Source organism: Diabrotica virgifera, chromosome 1 (assembly GCF_917563875.1).
Source record: "Diabrotica virgifera virgifera chromosome 1, PGI_DIABVI_V3a".
NCBI lineage: Eukaryota > Metazoa > Arthropoda > Insecta > Coleoptera > Chrysomelidae > Diabrotica > Diabrotica virgifera.
Window position 1 is genome coordinate 78,624,674 of NC_065443.1, and position 15,994 is coordinate 78,640,667.

The 15,994-nt window shown below is 31.0% G+C and overlaps 1 protein-coding gene across 7 annotated transcripts in view; it reads right to left on the bottom strand.

Annotated features, from left to right (window-relative positions):
• Nucleotides 1–15,994, bottom strand: part of LOC114349389 (uncharacterized) — a 107,529-nt gene that overhangs the window by 56,793 nt on the left and 34,742 nt on the right. The window contains exon 1 of one of the 7 annotated variants that reach the window (XM_028299744.2): nucleotides 11,903–11,974. The exons of the other annotated variants lie outside the window; for them this stretch is intronic. The gene's annotated coding sequence lies outside the window, so the exon portion shown is untranslated. Of the gene's footprint in view, nucleotides 1–11,902; nucleotides 11,975–15,994 lie in introns of those variants that run through there. 7 annotated transcript variants of the gene reach the window in all.

Consider the following 15,994-nt stretch of genomic DNA (forward strand, 5'->3'; position numbering starts at 1 on the left):
AAGCATTTACTCTTTCAAGAGTAGACTGAACAGTATCTAGTCTCAATTTCTGCTTTCGCAATGCTTTGAATGACGTTTCGTATTCTCTAGATTCTAGATCATGTTTTCTCGCGTAGTGGGCCTAGCGGCGAAAACAAGGTCTTTAATCCGTCCCTATAAATACAAGTCTAAAACAGTTAAATATGTTGCTATTCACTCTGTTGCTCTTGAAAGAGTAAATGCTTGCATCGAAAATGATGGGCAACAATTTGAACTTTTTGGCAGTCACTAAGACTAAGTAAGTACTTGCTTTTATTTCTTTGTTATATTTTTTTAGTGTTGTTTGTCTTATTGTTGTTTTAATCAATTATAAACGGTTATATCTGGAAAATGTTTATTTGTTTTTTCCATAGCACACTACTTTTCCTTAACCTCGCTTACCGGTGACAGTAACAGTTATGTTTAAAATTCACACATTTCTTAAGATATGTCGAGATAGAAAAAAGGTATCCACATGCAGTTTCCTGTATTATATTGCTAATTTGGTCTAATTTTGTAATACATGATTAAAAATGCATACTTGTATTTAATATTTTCCAAAGAAAACTAGATTTCTGAAAATAATTAAATAACGCCTCCTAGCTTGCATATTACTTATTAGGCTATTTCGAAAATAAGACACTTACATTGACGAAAAAGAGCTGTTTTCAACAAGACCAAGTATGCAAAATTCGATTTAGCAGAACCCGACTTACAGCCATTTTTCATAAGAAGGTTCCCACTCACACCCACCTCTTATTTGCAAAGGTAGACTTAAACTTGTGAAATCAAATATGCACAGAATTTTATGAAGAATACGATGATTGGATTTCCAGTGCCCTTTCATTAGGTAAATTTTGTAAAATTTTGATTTTTTAATTTTTGATATTCAATTACGCCCTCTAGCGGTGGACCTACAATTATGAAACTAATTTCCAGGCTTTTCCCGAGGCAACTTTTGTTAAAAATATTTTTTTCTCTAAGCTGTACTATAAACGGTTCCTAAGATATGGCCGAGCGCCATTCTTATTGGGACACCCGGTACTTACTTGCAAACAGTGAAACAACTGAGTTTACTCGACGCAGATAATATTGTATTGGTGGCGAACAATAAAAATAAAATGCAAACGCTAATGAATTCGTGGACTGAAGAATTTAATCAAAGAGAAGACAAAAACAATAAGGTTAAATGTAATGGAATTATGTTAGAATAAACACAACCTACGAATATCCGGGCAGAGTTGTGACTATTGATGATAAAATATATGCCGAAATAAAAAATAGAGGATATAAATCTACACGAATATACTACACAATTAATACAATAATACTAGGACACAAAGATGTAAAAATGAAAGTCAAGAGAAAAATTCACAAAGCGATAATAGTGCCAAGCGAAAACTGAACAATGAAGAAAAAACATGTACGGAAAAACAAAATGGCACAGAATGAGAAATGAAGATATCAGACAAATTACAAAACAAAAACCTATTACTGAGTACATTAAACCAAAAAGAAACCAGAAAAAATTACAAAAGCAAATATTAGAATTGGAAAGTAGAAGAAAAAGGAGAAGAAGAAGACCCAGAAGGAAATGGGTAGATCAGATCGAATAAATGGGAAGGAATAGATAAAAGGAAAAGTATTGAAGAATTAAAGACGATGGCCACAAATGGAAATGAATGGAAAAGATGGGTAAAGGAAGACCCGGAATTTCCAATCCGACGCCTGAGGTGGCAAAAGGATATGACAAGAAGTATATCACATCTAGGGTTACGATGTATATGTCTCCGCTAGCGTTTTTTCTTTTTATTGTTAATAATAGTTCTCTTTCTACTCCCATTTTCCTTAGAACTGCTGAACTAGGAACTTGGATATACATAGATACTGGTAATGAGACCATTAATAAAATGGGAAAGGGTCACAAACAACGACTCCTTCAGAATATTCATGTAGAGGCCATCCCGATCTATCAGATTTATGACAACATGGATCTGATTTATCATTAAATCTTCGCTTATCCACTGTGGACATAGATCTCCCTCATAATTGTCCATCTGTTTCAATATTGTGCCTCTTGTACCCAATTCCTATAATAAACGTTTCATGTCATCAATCCAACCTGTAGGTGAACGACCTATACTTCGGTAGGCATCATCTTTCGCTCTCACCTTTGACGGCCGCCTAATACGTGCTTAGCGCTTATTGTTAATAATTAAAAATAACAATTTAGTAATAAAATATTGACAACAAACAGGATCTTTCTGTTATCAGAAGTGTTGGCAGGGAAAGATGGAGGTCTAAATACGAAGATGTTCAACAGACATCAAGAAATCCATTATTACCCAAAAACATTCCTCATTTTAACTACAATAATTATAACAAAGTACATTTCTCATTAATAACACGGCTAAAACTTAACCATGGCCTTTTTCCAGAGCATCTACATAGGATTGGAATCTATGAAACTCTCTTTTGTTCGTGTAACAATCGGGGATCTGAACCATGTATTCTTTGATTGTGTTAATCATATAGATCAGACTCGAAACTTATATTTGGGTTTAATTGACCTCAACAGTTAACATCAGCAATCTTTTATCTTATTCTGAAAAATCTATATATTACTTACAATATCCTAATCAAGTTTATAAACGATTCTAAGATAAAAATTTAAACATCTTTATAACAAAATTCTGTGGCAAAAAGATTCTTTGTCTAATGCCATCTCTTTCTCTCCATACACAGGATCTTGTAGGGGGGGCTTTAAACATTGATTTGTTCTCATTCAGACTTTCATAATAATAATTTTTTACCGAGGTATTAAGCCTTGAAAATGACCATTTTCGCGTTATCAAATTTTAAATCGGGTATAACTCGACAACAATCAATTTTAGAGAAAAATCAAGAGAAACCTTTTGTGCTCACAATGACCCAAAGAATTTAAAAAATTTATTTTTTGAATTTGTAACATTTCCGACCGCGGTACCCCCTGGCACCCTGTGGATTTGTTATAAGGACCTCTTTTTGATTAAGTTTGTGCAAAAAAAACGAATCGGAATAATTTACCTAACGTGGGCGAGCATGCAGCCTGGAATATTATGTCAAATCGAAAATTTGTGAATTATCGCGTGAGGATATCTCAAGCGATTTACGGGTGGACATTTAAAAAACACTACGACGAATTATGCCACTCGAAAGCAATATCAGATCTTTGAAAACAAGAGCAATAATTGAGGCCATGAGATCCAGAGTGGCCTAACTGATTTTAGCATTATTTTACATAATCAAAGAAAGTGATCAGAAGCTACCAATGTCCGATTGTTTTAGTAATTGTATGTTGACCAATAATGATTCTTGGTCAACATAAACTAGTAAAACAATCATACATTGTTAGATTCTGATCATTTTCTTTGATTATGTAAAGTAATGCTAAAATCAGTTAGGCCACTCTGCCTCAATTAAAGAGCTAAATAGACACGGACGTTTTAATTTTGTCTGATGATAAAGAGACAATCACTTCTATACTGAGGATTATCAGAATAAAATTAGATATCCACACTAGAAGAACGTGAAACATGACTCCAATAGAATCTTCTGATAAAACTAATAAATAGCGTGTTTAGGCTAATTCTATCAAAGATACCAAATATAGGCAGTCTGCTCGGCCGTATCGAAATTAATGGTACCAAAGCAAGGTATTCCTTTAAAACCAATAATTAGTTCAATTAGTCTCCTACTTACAATGCCGTAAAATATCGTTCTAAAAGCCATCCAAAAAGCAAGTCTAGAACTTGTGTAGCGATTCTACATACTTTTATTCCAGGGAAATAAGCTAGAAATAGACCATGTTCGGGACACTCAAAGATCCAGGTAGCTGACTACTTTTTTAGTTATTGTAGACCTATAGGAAGAAAACCTACCTGTTTTCTGCCTAGAGTTCGCGTCCGTTTTTTAATTATTAACAATTTAGTGCAAAAATCGCGATTTTTTCGATTTCTTGCACCCCATTCAAAAGCTAAATAGTTGACATAAAATTACAAAATTTAGTTTTTTAGAACATTAAAAAACCTTCAAAATGCCGATTTTTTTAAGATAAAAAGTTAAGAGTAAACAGTAGCGATCAACAGGTAGCAACAAAATATAACTTTGAAATGATTGTGAAAAGCAATAGTTTTAAGTACGTAGGATCGGTATTACAGAGTAATAAAGAAATAGATGGAGATGCATGCAGTAGAATTAGGGCTGGATGGATGAAGTGGAAAGAAGCGAGTGGTGTGTTGTTTGAAAAATTCCAATGAAGCTGAAGGGAAAATTCTATAAAACAGCCATAAGACCGGCTATGATGCACGGAACTGAATGTTGGGCAGTGAAAAAGAAAGAGGAACAACAAATGCATGTGGCGGAAATGGGAATGCTTAGATGGATGAGTGGAGTGACAAAGAAGGATAAAATTAGAAAGGAGTATATTAGGGGAAGTCTAGGTGTGGCACCAATTGATGCCAAAATGAGAGAGCATAGGTTAAGATGGTTTGGTCATGTTCAACGTCGAGACGTTAATCACCCAATACGAAGAATAGCTGAAGTGCAGATTCCTGGAAGGAGTAGGAGAGGAAGACCAAAGAAGACCGGGGGGAGACGATAAGGCAGGACATGTTGGTAAAGGGGATTAACATTGATATGACCCAAGATAGAATTGTGTGGAGAAATGCAATTAGGGAAGCCGATCCCGCATAGGGATAAGGCAAAGAGAATGATGATTGATAATATTTTTAGAATAAAAAATCCTCCTAAAACTTTATATTTATACTCGCATTAGAATTCGAAATATTTTTACGTAAAATATACTTACCTACCTATATATAACTAAAACTCACAATAATTAACAACAATTTATTCTTTCAAAGAGGCCAACAACTTATACAACAACAACAAATATATAATAAATTAACTATCAATAAACACTACTTTCCTATGAAACAACAAAAACGAACACACTACTGCACTGAACAGATATCGATAAAGATGACAGAATAGATTAGAGAAAATCTGACGCAGGTTTGTCAAAATGACAGTGATAATTTCTCTATGTTGACTAATTAGTTATTTAGTTATAATATGTTCGATTTCTTGTTAGAAATAAAACATTTTAGTAGTTCCAAGATTACACAAAATCTAGGCATGGGATAAAAAGTTTATTTGAAGAAAGTTTTTTTTTCTTCTTAATGGCGGTACAGGCTCCTTTTTTCAATATTTTATTTAGTTATAGAGTAATTTCTGATTTAATAATATTTAGTAACATATTTCTGAAATTGGGATCTGTACCGCCATTCTTTATTATATTACGAATATGTGTGCCAAATATCTCGACAAAATATTCAAAATTATAGCCGCAATCTTGGAACGCGTTTGTTGCTACCTGTTGATCGCTACTGTAGCCTCTTAATTTGTTGCTACGCAAACTGCAAAATAAGTAGAAATCGTTATTTATTAATAACTTTAACTAAAACTACCTTAGAACTTTATTGTTTCACCCAAAGTTGGGTATTGGGGTACTTAATAAACCCTCAAAATTTGAGACCGATCCATTAATTAGTTTAAAAATTATTCTATTTGTTTATCCCAGAGACCTTTATTTTTCAATAACATAAGACAGAAAATAATGAAGATAGGACAATTCTTCGTATGCCAAATGAAAGTAGAAAAGTGATACTATCAAAATGTACTAAAAAAAGATAAACAAATTATCTTATAGTCAAAATCCTAATGCCAAATTTTTGAAATTTTGTAGTTTATAAACATTTAGAATAACTTTAAAAATATTGTCCGTAGAAAAAATCATTTTACATATTCAAAATGCTGGTATTTTATACGAATTTTTAAAAATCCAGTTCAATTGATGACTAGTCGTGGTAAGTGAAGGGAGAGTTGGGAGCCGACAAATGGTAGAGTTCAAAAACTAAAAAAGGCAACTTAAAACTACTATCGTTTTCGATATCTCGGGATCTACTGAATATATTTGAATCTTTCTTTTTTAATTTGTATGTAATTTTTCGGTACTTAGAGATTTATTAATTAATAAACAATTTGTTTAAACAATTTTTGAAAAAATAATTTTTTCCCAAAAATCCATGTTTTTAATCATACTATCATTATTAATCATAGAAAAAGTTAAGGTAAACTTTTATAAACAAATTATCTTTAATAAATAATTATCTAATAAAAATAATTTATTTATAAAAGCGTACTTTAACTTTTTCTATGATCCTTAATGATACTATAGTTAAAAAAATAGATTTTTGTAAAAAAATATTTTTTCAAGAATTGTTTAAACAAATTAGAATGCTTATTAATTAATAAATTTATAAACAAATTGCATATTTGTAATTCACGTAGAAATTACATACAAATTAAAAAAAGAAAGATCAAAATCCATTGAGTTGATCCGGAGATACAGAAAATTGTATTAGCTTGAAATTGCTTTTTCGGTCTATTAACTCGGTGGATTTGTAGGTTCCCCTAGTAACCGTTTGAACTACATTTTTGAAAAATTGTAGAGAGTGCAGTGAAGGTACAATGTTTATGCAAATCTTTTAACAAAAAATACAAATACCATTCTTTCAAATGGCATTAATGAGATTCCTTAATTATTATAAACAAATTAGCTGTGAATTAAAAAAAAAACACATGCTAACTTTGTCCCAAATGAACCCAGGCTAAATTTATTTATTTGAAAATTCGTGTTAAAATACTAGCTTTTCGAATATATAAAAATATTGTTTCTACGGATAATATTTTTAAAGTTATTCTCAATGTTTATAAACTACAAAATTTCAAAAAATAACACCACTCTTCTACTCTTATTTAGCATACTCAGAATTGTCCTATGTTCATTATTTTCTGTCTTATGTTATTGCAAAATAAAGGTCTCTGGGCAAAAACAAATAGAATAACTTTTAAACAAATTATTGGATCGGTCTCAAATTTTGGGGGTTTGCTAAGTACCCAAATGCCCAACTTTGGGTGAAACCTTAAAATTCTAGGTTAAATTTTGTAAAAGTTATTAACAAAAATCGATTTTCATTTATTTTGCAATTTGCGAAGCAACAAATTGACTTTTTAACATTCGAAAATTGTCATTTTGAAGCTTTTTTAATGTTCTAAAAAATCAAATTTTGTAATTTTATGTCAACTATTTAACTTTTGAATGGGGTGCAAAAAATCGAAAAAATCGCGTTTTTTGCACTAAATTGTTAATAATTAAAAAACGGACGCGAATTCTAGGCAGGAAACAGGTAGGTTTTCTTCCTATAGGTCTACAATAACTAAAAAAGTAGTCAGCTACCTGGATCTTTGAGTGTCCTGAGAAAATCCTTATTTCTCTGGACTGTTCATCTAGTAAGTAAATATATCACGCTAAGGATGAATGATGTATTAGCGAGTTTCAATGTAGTTTCACGACTTCTTTAGTTCTAGTGCCAGTACCTACATAAGGCATTACCCAGAACAAACATACTGAAAATTCCTTCCCCAACTTTCGGTAATATGTCTAGAAGTACCAACAATCGGTCAGACACCTCAAGAAAAAACACACTCTGGCATCTTCACATTCTGACCAGTACCTACACTAATAAACTGTTGTAATTAAATTTAAGGAAACTTCACTTTTTTAATATTTTTTTGACGTAGCACCTTTTTCAATAATAATTATAATTAGTAAACATTAAATCATTCCTTTAAAGTGGGCTACGTTTATTATAGTATTTATTATAATTAAATGATGTTTATTTAAATTGAATTGATTTGTACAAATAAAACCAAAAATTATAACGTGTAATAAATGTTTGTCTTATTTTATTATTATTATTTTGGTCTGCGACAAACAAAAATACAATTAAAATAATTATATGGCAAATTCTTGGGATCCATTAATAACTTGATCATTCTACCAAAAAATTTTTTGCTGTAAAGCTGACGAGGTTAATATTTGAAATCACAACAATCAATCCATTAAGATGACCAGTCGGGTGAAAAAATTGTTGTGCATTAAAAAAGTAATAAATTAGAAAGTATACGAGTATGGATATGGGCTACACTTTATTTTTCATTTATTTTTTAATGCATCTTTCAAATTCTTCTTACCTCCTCTACACATCGACAGACGAATCTACGGACGATAACTAGGTACGTATGCCTCTTTAGGTCAGGGTAATAAGACAAAAATATACCCTGTTCGTGACACTTGAGCAGCCAGGGTACTGAAGCGTCTTTTCGAAAGGTAATACCTATAAGAACAAATTGTAACTGTTTCACAATGTTTAAAACTGTCAAAGTGTCACTCGGGAAAAATTCGATAATTTTAGAGCTCTTGTGCAATTACTACTGATTATTTTATTAAATAAACAAGTTTAAGTAATTTTATTTGCTAATAATAAGTATATTAAAAGTGCCATGCACCACTTGAATCTAATAATTTTAGCCCGTGAGTAATGGCCCGTGAGTAACTTCAGCTCGTGAGTAATGAACTATTACTCATGAGTAAAGTAATGGGTGTTATTATCTATTAAAAAATAGTAAATAATGAGCATATTATTAAATGGTGGTAGAAAAAGTTATTTTTTCTACGACCGTTTAATAACATGCTCATTATTCACAATTTTTTAATAGATAATAACACCCATTACTTTGCCCGTGAGTAATAGTTCATTACTCACGGGCTGAACTTAGCTTCAAGTGGTGAATGCCACTTTTAATAAATGAAATTACTTAAACTTGTTTATTTTATACAATAGTTAATGTGATTTATATCAAAAATTAACTTCGAAAAATTTTTAAAGGAATTTTAACTGTAACTGTTTGCCAGTATATTTTTTACGTTTGTATCTTGTTTACTAAAAAAATTGACGTCTATCATTTTTAGTGACACTGACAATAGCGCATGTTGTTTGTGTTTTTGTGTTAATTGGAATTTATAACTAAGATTGTGTCTATTTTATAAATTTATATTGTGTAAATGTGTTATAACATAATATTATATATATATATATATATATATATATATATATATATATATATATATATATATATAGTTTTATTATTATATTATATATAGTTGAATACAAATTTGGGATTATAATTTTTCGAAAACGAATAGAACTTGAATTGACTATATCTTGCTGTATTTTTAAAATACATAATACAGAATTTGGTAATAGTAGGCAACCAATTATTCAGCCACGTGCTATTGGTAAACAGCATTTAGGTAGGTATATTTGTTAATTATAATTTTAATCTCGAATAGTTGATATTTATATTTTTTACTAATTAAAATAAAAAAAAGGTCGTAGAAAAAGTATAGTATTCTACTCGCATAACTTCATCATCGTGAGTAATAGCCATTACTATATGCTCGTTGAATAATATACTAATTTCTACTCCCTACCTTTAAATTTTCTTATATTACACCAATTTGTTGCACGTTCACGCTTTCTAAGGTGTTACAGTTGATTAGTACAATAATAATTATTACATACTAAACCTTTATCGAAAATAAAATATCATCTCACTTTGACAGCACATGTAGGTACTGTAATACATAAAACAACTACGTAATTGATTTAAGAGCACACAGTAGCGATCAACAGGTAGCAACAAACGCGGTCCAAGATTGCGAAAGTTCTGCGAACTTTCAAAAGTGAGGCAACAGTGCGTCGGTAATTCGACACTGACAGTGACGTTTATACTATCAAAAACAAAATTTTTTATACACATGGGCGCGAAATGTTGCCAAGTCAGTGACGTTCGATTTCTTGTTATAAAAAAATCGATTTTTAGTAGTTCCAAGATTACATAAAATCTAGGCATGGGATAAAAAAGTTTATTTGAAGAAAGTGTATTTTTTTGTCTTTCTTAATGGCGATACAGGCTCCTTTTTTCAATATTTTATTTAGTTATAGAGTAATTTCCACATACTAACATATTTCTTAAATTGGGCTTTGTACCGCCATTCTTTATTATATTACGAATATGTGTGCCAAATATCTCGTCAAAATATTCAAAATTAGAGCCGCAATCTTGGAACGCGTTTGTTGCTACCTGTTGATCGCTACTGTTTGCTCTTAATTACGTAGACGTAGTTGTTCCTTATTCCATATTTAGCCATATGGCACTCATTCCCTCTAAGGGGAAAATTCACTCATCCCAGATACATACGGTATTAAAAGGATTTAGCTCCGCTGAGACTCTTTCCGTGTTATCGAGCCCTAGGTGGCTTGTATGCTGGAGTATCTCCCAAAAATTTTCGTATACATCTCAACGTCGAAAGTAGTATAGCTTTCCGCATGGTATTATAGTTCATTCAGACCCAGCGTTTCTATGTTTTCTAGGATATTCTTCTGAATGACTTCAGTAGTAGCGAGAATAATGGGAAGGTAGGTACTGTTTCACTGTTTGGGTATCTTTCAATATCCATTGTCTCCGTATTTGAATTCCCAGCTCTAATATATTCAAATACCTATACTTGGGGATCTTTTCGTTATATTTAACATGCAGATTATTGGTTTTAGGTATCGCCACATCTAATAATTATTAGTGTTATTTGTCTCGTTAATTTATTAGGTAACTAATATTATAGCTGATCTATTATTTTCTACTGTTTGGTCTGTGAGCACAGTGCGTTCCGATAAGCAGTTTGACTTTATGCAAGTCAGATCAACAACAGATTCAATTTTCAGTTAATGTAATTGCAGTTAATGGAACAGTACAGAAATAAAGTAATAAATGCTCACATGATATAATTTCGTCTAAAGAGAGCATATTATAGATTTCAAAGTAACAGTGTTAGGACAGGTGCGGGAGAGAAATACATTACATGTGAAAGTAGGATTGCACCAAGGCTAGGTGTTTAGTCCTTATTTTTTATTCTCATTAGTTTTCGAACACATAACAGCAAAATTACCGGATAAACTCCATGGTGCTTAATACTACAAATAAAATGATATCTTTGGTTGGTGAAATGATTATGAAAAGTAATAGTTTTAAGTTTCTAGAATCGATATTACAGCGTCATGGGGAACTAGATGAAAATGGAAATACCTGCAGTAAAATTAGGGTTGGAAGGATAAAGTTGAATAAACCGAGTGATGTGTTTTGTGTTGTGTCATTTATAAACATCCTTGCTTACTGCATATTACGAATATATATTCAGAGTGCTACACTTTAAATAATACAACATTCGAACAAAATAAATGAACAGAGAAAGAAAATTAGAGTGTATAACACAATATCCATACCAACGTTAATAGATGCAAGCGAAACCGATTAACAACCCAATAAATACACTAAACATGCCGTTGAAAAGGTACCTATTAGGAAAAATAAAATTTGACCGAATAAGAAGTCTAAATATAAAAGATGAATATATAAAAAAACATAATAAAATAATAAAAATATTATCAAAATATTAAAATAAGCTAAATCAGGAACCAATAGTAAGTATCCAAAATTCGAAAAAGTAAACTAAATTATTGGTATTAAATTAACGCGTCACTATCGTGGACAAAAGTGGAATGTTAAAATAAAAAGGAAAATGACTGAAAATAAAATAGACTCACCAATTCATGGTAGATACAGGAAGAAAAGATTATAGAAGGAGAGGAAGAAAAACAGTAAGTATCAAAAAAATGCTGAAGTTAAAAATTAACAAAATATATGTAAAACTTGTGTTTTCTTTTATGACAGACCGATATCAATATTGTTATTTATAGATGTACTAATCTACCTATTATAAAACTAAACCGAGCATGTTAAGAACATTAGGAAATGACCAAATAGTTGTGTTGTAAAGGCTATTGCGAGTAACTAAATAAATAATTAAAATGATACATACATCAGATTGTAAACATATTTTATGGCATTTAAACCGAATTCAGAATTAATACCTTGAACTTTTGAATGCCGAAACTACTCACAGACTGACAACCATTCAGTAATCGCTTCTTTATTGCCAATTATACAATAAATGCAATACAATTGTTAAATTTCCGGTGTGTTTGAGTTTACATCGAGTTGATGGGTTCAAACAAAGATTCACATTCTGTTTTAAGAATTAGGTATATATTATGATTTGTAGTTAAACTATACTCATGTTGTATCACGAATGCATTAAAAGTAACAGAAACAACGACGTAACTAGAATGATCCTAAGGGGGGCGGGGTTGGGGTTACAACTACTGGAGGGTTTCTGTGGGGTATGAAATACCGCCAATTTAAGCTCAAAGTGCATCCCAATGAAGGAAAAATAAAATTGAACCGAATAAGAAGTCTGAATATGAAAGATAAACATATATAAGTATATAAAATATAATAAAAATATAAAAAAGCCAAATCAGGAACCAGTAGTATCCAAAATTCAAAAAAGGAAACTAAATTGGTATTGAAACATCAATACCCACGGACCAAAGAGAAATAGTAAAAGGGAAAAGACTAAAAATAAAATGCCGAAGTTGGAAATGAACGAAATATAATATTTAATAATTGTGTTTTCTTTTAAAATTTATATCTTGAACTTTTGAATGCCGAAACTACTCACAGACTGACAACCATTCAGTAATCGCTTCTTTATTGCCAATTATACAATAAATGCAATACAATAGGGAACTTGCATACAATTTTAAATTCGAAAAAAATGTTTAGTCCATTAAAATGTTACATTTTTTAGGCCGTACCTTGCTTTTCTTAGAGGAGTCAATTTTATTTCTTTAATGTATAGGGGGGATCAGTAGAAGCTTAAGTTCAAGTTTTTGGGGTCGCCATCCTTGTCCCCCGGTCGCCATCTTGGAAATGGGATGCAAAGGGGTTTCGCGCTATATCTCGTGAACTACCAACCCTACGGAAAATCTAATTAAACACAAAATGTAGCAAATTCAATTTTCCACAATTTTGTTTCTATTACTTTTTATCGTCAAGTGACCAACAAAAAGATATAACCAAAAATATGTAAATTTTGTTTAACAAGTTTCCTTTTGGAAGTTATAACTTTTTTTCAGTTCATTTTAAAATAAAATAACATTATAGCAATTTTGTAGAGGGTTTTTCAGAGAACAATTTCCACTATAAAGTTGTTTAATTCTATTTATTTATATAGGTTTTACAGCGCTCCAAACTTGACCAGATTCTCGAATGCTCATAGGGATACAATAAAAACAAAAGTTAGGCTTACTTTTCTATCTAATATATTTTTTATTCATACAATTTATTATGATTTTAACATTCCTATGCTATTATTAATCTGTTTTTGACCTTTCTTCCCACTATAAAACTTATAACTCTAAGCATATATAGAAAAGGCCCAAGAAGTTGTTTGAGGACAAATTCGCCGCTTCAGAAGAAGAATGACGCAACCGCAAAATGCAAAATTCTTAAGCAGAGCAAAAAAACAATTTTTGATATCAAAATCATAAAGTATGATAAAAATTAGCCATTCACCACACCGTGGTCAAGATCTCGAGATATAAGCGTTTTTTGGGGTGTGCCGCTTGTATATGAAGTAACATAACTTTTTCCTATTATATATTTTGACTTAAAATTTTCCAAAAGACTTCTTCATGAACTATATTTTATTGTTGTATTGGTTAAAATTATAAACTAAAAAGTTTGTCACTCAACTTTTTTAAGTAAACATGAAACTAACGAAATATGATGACAAAATGTTAATAAATTAACAACTCCTTTTTTAATGTGTTTAAACATTTTGGACAAATTTCATTGTTATCTAAATACTTCAAAGATGACACAGTAAAATTTTTAAAAGGAAATATTTACAGCGACCAAAGATACAGCGAGATAAATTTGAAAAATCATCAAAATTGATTTTTGGCATTTTTGTATAAAATTTATTTTTTTAACATGTTCCACCAACTCTAGATAAAAATAAACTTCATATTCGGTTTCAGCGACCTCGAAAACATAAAAATAGACCGAAATTGATCATTCACCTTAAATTTGATTTCCGTGGTTGGCATAACGGTTAATGCCGCTCGTCTAATATACAGGGTGTTTCATTAATAATTGTCCATATAGTAACTGGAGAAACCTTAGCACAAAATACGAAGATTTATCCTAAAACACTTAAATAAAATGTGGTTCCTTACTGAGTTACAGGGTGTTTTATCTAAAAATTTAAAAATTATTTTTGCTCAGCATTTTAAAACTATTCGAAGTATCTTTTTCATACTTGGCAGAAAGTATAGGTACTGTACAAACTACTAAATTACGTTAAACAAACGTTTCTGGCTATTACCAGAGGCGTACGACGGGGGAAAGTGAATGGTTGAACCTTTCCAAATTCTACGCCACTGGCGGAATTGCTATTTTAGTTCAATTTTTGGATTCTCCAATACTTTCTATGAAAATAATATACTCTTCATTCGTAACGATAAAGTCATTAGTTTTCGAGATCTTTGAAGTCAAAAATGAAACGACACGGTTATTTTGATTAACGTATTGTGCCGCTTCATTTTTAATTTCAAATATCTCGAAAACTAATCATTTTATCGTTACGAGTGAAGAGTATATTATTTACATAAAAAGTATTGGAAAATCAAAAAATTACACTAAAATAGCAATTTCGTCGGTTGCGTAGAATTTGGGAAGGGTCAACCAGACACTATCCCCTGTCGTACGCCTCTGGTAGTAGCTAGAAACGTTTATTTATCTAAATTTAGTAGGGTGTACAGTGCCTCCACTTTCTGCCAGGTATGATAAGAATACGCCAAATAGTTTTAAAGTACTGGGTACAAATAATTTTTAAATTTTAATCATATGAATCATATCATAAATTAATCAACATAACTGTGCCGTTTCATATTTAACTTCAAATATCTCGGAAACTAATAACTTTATCGTTACCAATGAAGAGTATATTATTTACGTAGAAAGTATTGGAGAATCTAAAAATGGCACTAAAATAGTAATTCCTCCAGTAGCGTAGAATTTGAGAAGGGTCAACCATTCACTATCCCCTGTCGTACGCCTATGGTAGTATCTATAAACGTTTGTTTATCATAATTTAGTAGCTTGTACAGTATCTATACTTCTTGCCAAGTATGAAAACGATACGTCGAATAGTTTTAAAATTCTGAGCAAAAATAATTTTTAAATTTATAGATAAAACACCCTGTAACTCAGTAAGGAACCACATTTTATTTAAGTGTTTTAGGTTAAATTTTCGTATTTTGTGCTAAGGTTTCTCCAGTTACTATATGGACAATTATTAATGAAACACCCTGTATAGATAGAAAAGCATTATTTTTCTACGAGAATTCGAGAATCTGGTCAAGTTTGGAGCGCTGTAAAGCGTAGATAATAAATAAAATGAAACAACTTTACAGTGAAAATTATTTATTGAAAAATCCTCTACAAAATCGCTATGATGTTATTTTATTGTGAAATGAACGTAAAAAAAGTTATAACCTCCAAAAGGAAATTTCTAACAAAATTTTCTCTTATTTTTGTTTATAACTTTTTTGTTGGTCACTTTACGATAAAAAGTAATAGAAATAAAATTGTAGAAAATTTAATTTGCTTCATTTTATGTGAAATTAAATTTTCTGTAGGGTAGCTAGTTTACGAGATACAGCGCGAAAGCCCTTTGCACCTCTTTTTCCAAGATGGCGGCCGGGGGACAAGGGCATCAACCCCAAAAACTTGAATTTAAAATTCTACTGAACCCCCCTACACATTAAAAAAATAAAATTGACTCCTCTAAGAAATGCACACTAAATGTAACATTTCAATGGACTAGTTATAAATCACAACAGAACATAATATAAAACATGTATCAAAGATAAGAAAAATTTTGTTTGTCTTTTGTTTGGCCCCTAAAGACGATTAAAAATTCAAATTATACCAGCTAGCCCAAAACGCGTCGTGACTTCATCCAGTTATATGTTTACATTCTGCACCAACAAAGTAAACAAAA